The sequence below is a fragment of the Podarcis vaucheri genome (genome assembly GCF_965113315.1).
Source record: "Podarcis vaucheri genome assembly, chromosome: 4".
Classification (NCBI taxonomy): Eukaryota; Metazoa; Chordata; class Lepidosauria; order Squamata; family Lacertidae; genus Podarcis; species Podarcis vaucheri.
In genome coordinates, this window is record NC_138762.1 from 60,879,526 (window position 1) to 60,885,525 (window position 6,000).

The window sequence follows — 6,000 nt, forward strand, 5'->3', positions numbered from 1 at the left end:
TCAATTGATTTTAAATAGATATACATCCAAAGAAGTATGTGTAGCACTTTAAGTTGGAAGAAAGTCTCAATTCAAAATCAATGGCATTTGCTTCCAAGTAAAAATGTTTAGGGTAAGTGTGAGTAATTGTTTCAATCAACACATGAAAAAATTATCTTGCAACTTATTCCACATTATAGTAATATAATTTTGTTCAAAACAATTCATAAATTTCAGTTATATGTCACCTTTAGCTCCAGATGTGATGGAAAATATTTTTTCATATTCTAATACCTAGTTGAACCTAATTTTCAAAATAATTTTCTTAACCACTTTAGGAGATTTCAAAGAGCAGAATGAGAAAGCATTTCATAAATAACTTCAGAAATTATTAAAGCTGATTGCTGCTATTAGTAATTTATATTCAGTGATTCCTTATGTTTTTAAAGGACTGTGTAATGTTTATGGATTTTGTGTTTTTTGTCTATCTCCTTTCTTGTAAACCACCCTGTGCCTTTTGTGCAAATCAACCAAATAAAATCTGCATTTTCTAAGTTTTATCCACAATTTCCTGAAGTGATGTACATATTATTAAAACTCTAAGTCCAGAACTCACTTAAAACCCATTCTTCCAAACATTTCTTCTTAGCTATAAATGATAAAAGCTAAATACAACATAATTAGAAGACATTTGCAAGCATAGGTTGAAGCACAATTCATACAAAAACCTGATGAACTTAAATGATATTGAGGGCCATGTCTTCACACAGTAGATAGTGACAACTGTATTGAACCACCACCCCCCACTTTTAAGTCTGTGTTGAAGTCCATTCAAATATTATTTGTATCAATATCGTATGTTAAATATACGGTGCAAAATTAGGATGCTGAAAGAACAGCACACTACTGCATGTCTTTTAAGACTGCAATCCTAAGCAGTTACCTGGGAGTAGGTGCCACTGAACTCAGTAAGGCTTGCTTCTAAGGAAGCATGCATAGGACTGTTGTGCGAGTCAAGTTTGAGGTGTCTTGAAAATCCTTTGTTGTTGTTTAGTCATGTCCGACTCTTCATGACCCCTTGGATTCTTTACTGCATATGTCACCCAATCCTCTGCATGCTTATTCAGAAGTCCCACTGAATTCAATGGGGCTTAAGTCACAATTGTATATAGATTTGTAACTCTCCAGTCCCTTTTCTATGTACATTAGGACACATTTTGTACATGGTCTGAAAATAACTACGCCAATAACATTAAAACTAAATTCATCAAGTAAATTTGCCTCTCCATTAAAATCAATTGGAGCCCAGATGCTAATTATATCAAGGTAAAATTGCAGCCTAAAAATGCTTAAGCATCTCACAAAGCAAGCCTGTGTTCAAAAAGGCACTATGTCGATTATTCATCCAACGTATCTAGGAGATATGTTCCCGAGTTTGGAAAAAGGTCTTTTAAAAAAGGACAAACAAGATAATGTGAATTATAACGCATACTTTGCACAATAACTAAAATGTAAGGAGTTATAAACCACCAGGACTACACAAAGAACTAGAATATAATCTTCTGGAACCTAACGGAGAAAGGGTGTTGAATTCTGAGGGCTTCTCCGGCAACACGACGGCCTTACTGGAAACCAGGAGTGCAGCCATGACACAGCCCACCTGCGCCCATGACAATAATGTTTACAAGGAATGCGAATGCGCTGGGCCTGGCGGTTTGAGACAGGATTTAGAAAGAAAGAGCTTGAGCGGGGCCTTATTTCCTGGCGTAGCCCAGGCCTACACGATTCCAATCACTCCACCTCAGTAATGGCGTTTGGCGTGAAGTGAAACGAGACTCAAAAGGAACTAAACGCCGGGCGAAGCCGTGCCGGGAGCCCCGTTCCCTCCGCCGTCCCTCCTTCGCCCCGTTCCCCCGGCTACTTGAGAAAGGGGGTCAGGCGAGAAGCCGGCCAGTTCTGCGGGGCCGTGTTTCCCCCTCCCAGGGACTGCGGATACCGGGCGTGCGCGCCCCATTCTCCCGCAAGGCCCAGGACAGGCCGGGCAGAGAGAATGAGGAGTCGTCAGCCATTTTCCCTTCTCACTCCAAAACACACCGACACACGCACGGGCAGGCATTTCCCAACCCCCCCAGACACGCTGACACACACAGCGAGGCGCCCCCACCCCGGAGGTTCAGCCCCCTTGTTTTCCCCACAGCGTGGCCCCCCTTCCTCCCAGCCCCCCACCCCGCCGCCGGCCATGGCAGCCCCAGCGCCTTCCCCAGCTCGCTCACCCCCACACAGCGTCCCCTGTTTCCGCTGCTGCTCCTCGCGCTAGTGCCGAGGCCCGCTCCGCTCCCGGGCGCCGCCGCCGCCGCTGGCTCTGCTGGCGATGAGAGGAGGAGGAGGAGGAGGCTGCAGCGGGTGTGGCTGAAGAGTTTCTCATCCCAGGCGGCTGCAGCCGCAGCAACCAGCGGGGCTGTGTCTCATGCCGGGCAGGAGTCGAGTCGCTGCCGTTACTACTGCTCCCAGGGAGCCGCCCGACACGCCGCGACCCGGGCCGAGTCTCCTTTCTCTTCCCTTTTAGTTTTGCGTCACCAGCTGTTCGGTGGGGCCGCCGCTTCCCGGCGACGGCCGCAGTGCTGGGCGCGCAGAGGCAAGGCCCGAGCCCGCTGCGCTCTGCCTCGGCCAGGAAGCTCCGGCTGGGCTGGGCCTGCGGGGCTCCGTCGCTCCCAGTCCGGAGGAGCCGATATGCGCCTAGTGCCTCGGAGGAGGGCAGGGGAGCAGGAGGAGCGGGGAGGGGGCGACGAGACGGGGCTCCTCTCTTCGGCGAGGCAACGGAGGAGAGCCCGGCTGCGGGAGAGGAGGGGGCGGAGAGCAGCGGCGACGCGAGGCACAGGCGCGGCGGAGACGGTGTGTCTGTGTCCCGGGCAATATGGCGGCTCTAGCAGGGTTCGGCCAGCAGCAGCAGCGGCGGCGGCGCAGACTCCGACTCAACGCAGCGGCGCCGGCCCCGCCACCCAAACAGCGTCCGCGGCGGCGAGCGTGACCCCCTCCCTTTCCTGCGTGTCAGGCAGTCCGTCACTCCCACTTGCCCCCCCTTCCGTGTTCCCGAGGCTGAGCAGGCACCAGTTGACGCCTTGCCTTGTATGGGCGGAGAGCAGCGGGGACGGGGGTCGCTGCTGCTGAGGGGGCGATGTGTGTGAGGGGGGGCTTTCTCCCTGGTGTGGGGGGGAGGGGGCGGAGCGGCGCCCGCGTCGGTGAGGGCCGGGCGCTGACGGCGGCCGAGCGGGGCCTGGCTTAAGCTGGGCCAGGCCGCGCTCACTGAGGCGGGGGCAACTAGTACGGCCGTTTCATTTCGGTTGGGCTCGGTTTTGGCTCCATTGTGACCCGCGGTGCGAAGAGCGCCGCCGCGGAGAGCCCGATAATGACGTCACCTTTTCGTGCTTGGAGGGGGGGGGAGGAAGAAACAGAATTGACCCTCCCCTTCCTCTCCCCTCCCCTTCCCCTCCGTCCCAGGGGCCAGCCAAAGGCTGACGCGTGGGTGGGGCGGCAAGAGAAAGAGGGAGAAAGAAAGAGAAGAGAAGCTCCGGCCGGGCTGCTGAAGAGAGGGGGAAATGGGATTCAGTTACAGCGGCTGCAAACCTGGGGAAACTGAGCAAGAGCCTCGAGGCGTTATCGGCTGGAGCGTCCTCTCACTGCGCGGGCTGGAGAGACAGGCGTTGCGCATCATCATCATCATCACCGCCAGAGGAAATTATTCTGCACATCTCCGTCGTCTGGACAAAATCACCGGAAACAGCTCTGAAGAGAGCAGAAGTAGTGCTGGGTGTAAAGGAGCCGAGAGGAGTGCTGTTTCTGTGTTCTGCCAGATTGAGAGGACTCGTCCCTCTTTGTTACTATTATTTTAAAATAATAATAAGCAGTGGGACGTCTGCCTCATCTTGGCAAGATGCATAAACGTCTCCTGACTACATTTGTACCCAACACTTTTAAATTTCACAGACTCCTTACGTTCTTAGACCTGGCAAAAATATGTTACATATAGTGGCTCACGTTTCATTGCTAACCTTACTGTTTTGGCTTTACCTCACACCCATTGCACTTTCTGTCATATTCTCATTCTGTAGTTTTGTTATCTTCCTGGACATGAGTTGGAATTAAAAACATCTTGCTAGTTGGAATGCACGTGCAGGGATTCCATTCAGTGATTTTATTTAATATTCAAGTAAACAGAAGCTGCAAACTTTTTCAAACTAATACCTAAACCATAGTAAGATGTGAATCAATAACTGCAAGCAAGAAGTGTCTGCTACGAATTGCACTTGGAGTCCATACTCCCCTGTGTCTGCCGGAGGGTAGAGTCCCACCAGCAGGAATACCCCATTTATATATATCAGTGGGACGCGGGTGGCGCTGTGGGTTAAACCACAGAGCCTAGGACTTGCTGATTAGAAGGTCGGACCACTCCAGCGGGAAGGTAAACAGCGTTTCCGTGCGCTGCTCTGATTTGCCAGAAGCGGCTTAGTCATGCTGGCCACATGACCCGGAAGCTGTACGCCGGCTCCCTCGGCCAATAAAGTGAGATGAGCGCTGCAACCCCAGACTCGGTCACAACTGGACCTAATGGTCAGGGATCCCTTTACCTTTACCTTTATATATATAGCTCAAAATCTTGTTTCTATGTCTTCCCTCTCCTCCCACTTAAGGATTTGTTTTGCAACAAAGGTTTGGCAGTGGAAGGTTCATGACTTAGAGCAGGACAGGTGAGGGCAATGAGGGCAGGCCTAGAGAACCTGTAGCCCTCCAAATGTCATTGGACTCCCAACTTACATCCCTAACTGTTGGCCATGATAGCTAGGGCTGATGGGAGTTGCAGTGCAACAACATCTGGAAGCCTACAGGTTTCACACTGGCTCTAATTAAGGATTTTGCTATACAGTATATAATCATTTTTTAATTGGTCACAATACATCAATAATTCAAGCATATTTAATTTCGTTGAAATTAGTGAGCAAAAGCATTATGAATTGTGTTAGGCCATGGCCTTTGTGATTTTTATAGCATCCTATGTGAAACAGCTTTTTTGCTTTATTTCCCCACATTAATGAGTTTTAACACCTGGCGAGGGCTAGACTGGCGCAGTGGGTTCTGTTGACCCTGGGTGGCAAAAAAAGGAACGCAATGCCACTGCCAGCAGCCACAGCACCACTAGCTAGGCTGGTGTAATTATGTCATAAAATAGTCACAACCCTACACTCCCAGCAGCAAAGTAGAAAGAAAAGCAATACCAAAAGAAATGAGATAAATTAGCAACATTAACAGGCAGTCCCACAGCCTCCACAAGTCCAATGTCATCCACCAATCACTGATGACCACCAAATACAGTGGTGCCTCGCAAGACGAAATTAATTCGTTCCGCGAGTTTTGTCGTCTTGCGTTTTTTTCATCTTGCGAAGCACGGTGTTGGGAAAGTTTTGGAAAAGCTTCAAAAGTCACCAAAGTCTTTAAAAACCTCAAAAAAGGCTACCACACCACGTTCTATGAGTTGCTCCTCGAAGTCAAGTCGCAACTGTATTAACGGTGTTAAGAAAAAGGAAACAAACTTGCAAGATGTTTCTGTCTTGCGAAGCAAGCGCATAGGGAAAATCGTCTTGCAAAGCAGCTCAAAAAACAACACCCTTTCATCTAGCGAGTTTTTTGTCTTGTGAGGCATTCGTCTTTCGAGGTACCACTGTAGTATCTATGCATGGAAGACACCAAACACAGGGATGCCATGATGATATGTTGTTACAGCATCCATTCTGCATCTCCAGTGCATGATGGATGAACACAATGCAAATAATTGCTCATTCAGGAGCCTCCATGGCTCATTGTTTGGAGGACAGCTGTTAACACAGCCACAAGCTCCAGTTTTTCACTTAGGGGCTTGAATCCCATCAAAAAAGTAAGTAGCAGCCTTCAAGTATCTCATTTGATGGGAAAAGTCAGGGCAATGGGTGCCATTCTCGTAGTAGTGGTAGTATTAGTACAGTGGTACCT

The 6,000-nt window shown here is 49.4% G+C and overlaps 1 protein-coding gene across 1 annotated transcript in view; it reads right to left on the minus strand.

The window, feature by feature from the left end:
• USP9X (ubiquitin specific peptidase 9 X-linked) overlaps nt 1-3,173 on the minus strand; it is a 68,572-nt gene extending 65,399 nt beyond the window's left edge. The window contains exon 1 of the mRNA XM_082219812.1: nt 2,253-3,173. The gene's annotated coding sequence lies outside the window, so the exon portion shown is untranslated. The remainder of the gene's footprint in view (nt 1-2,252) is intronic.
• Nucleotides 3,174-6,000: the final 2,827 nt, after the last annotated feature.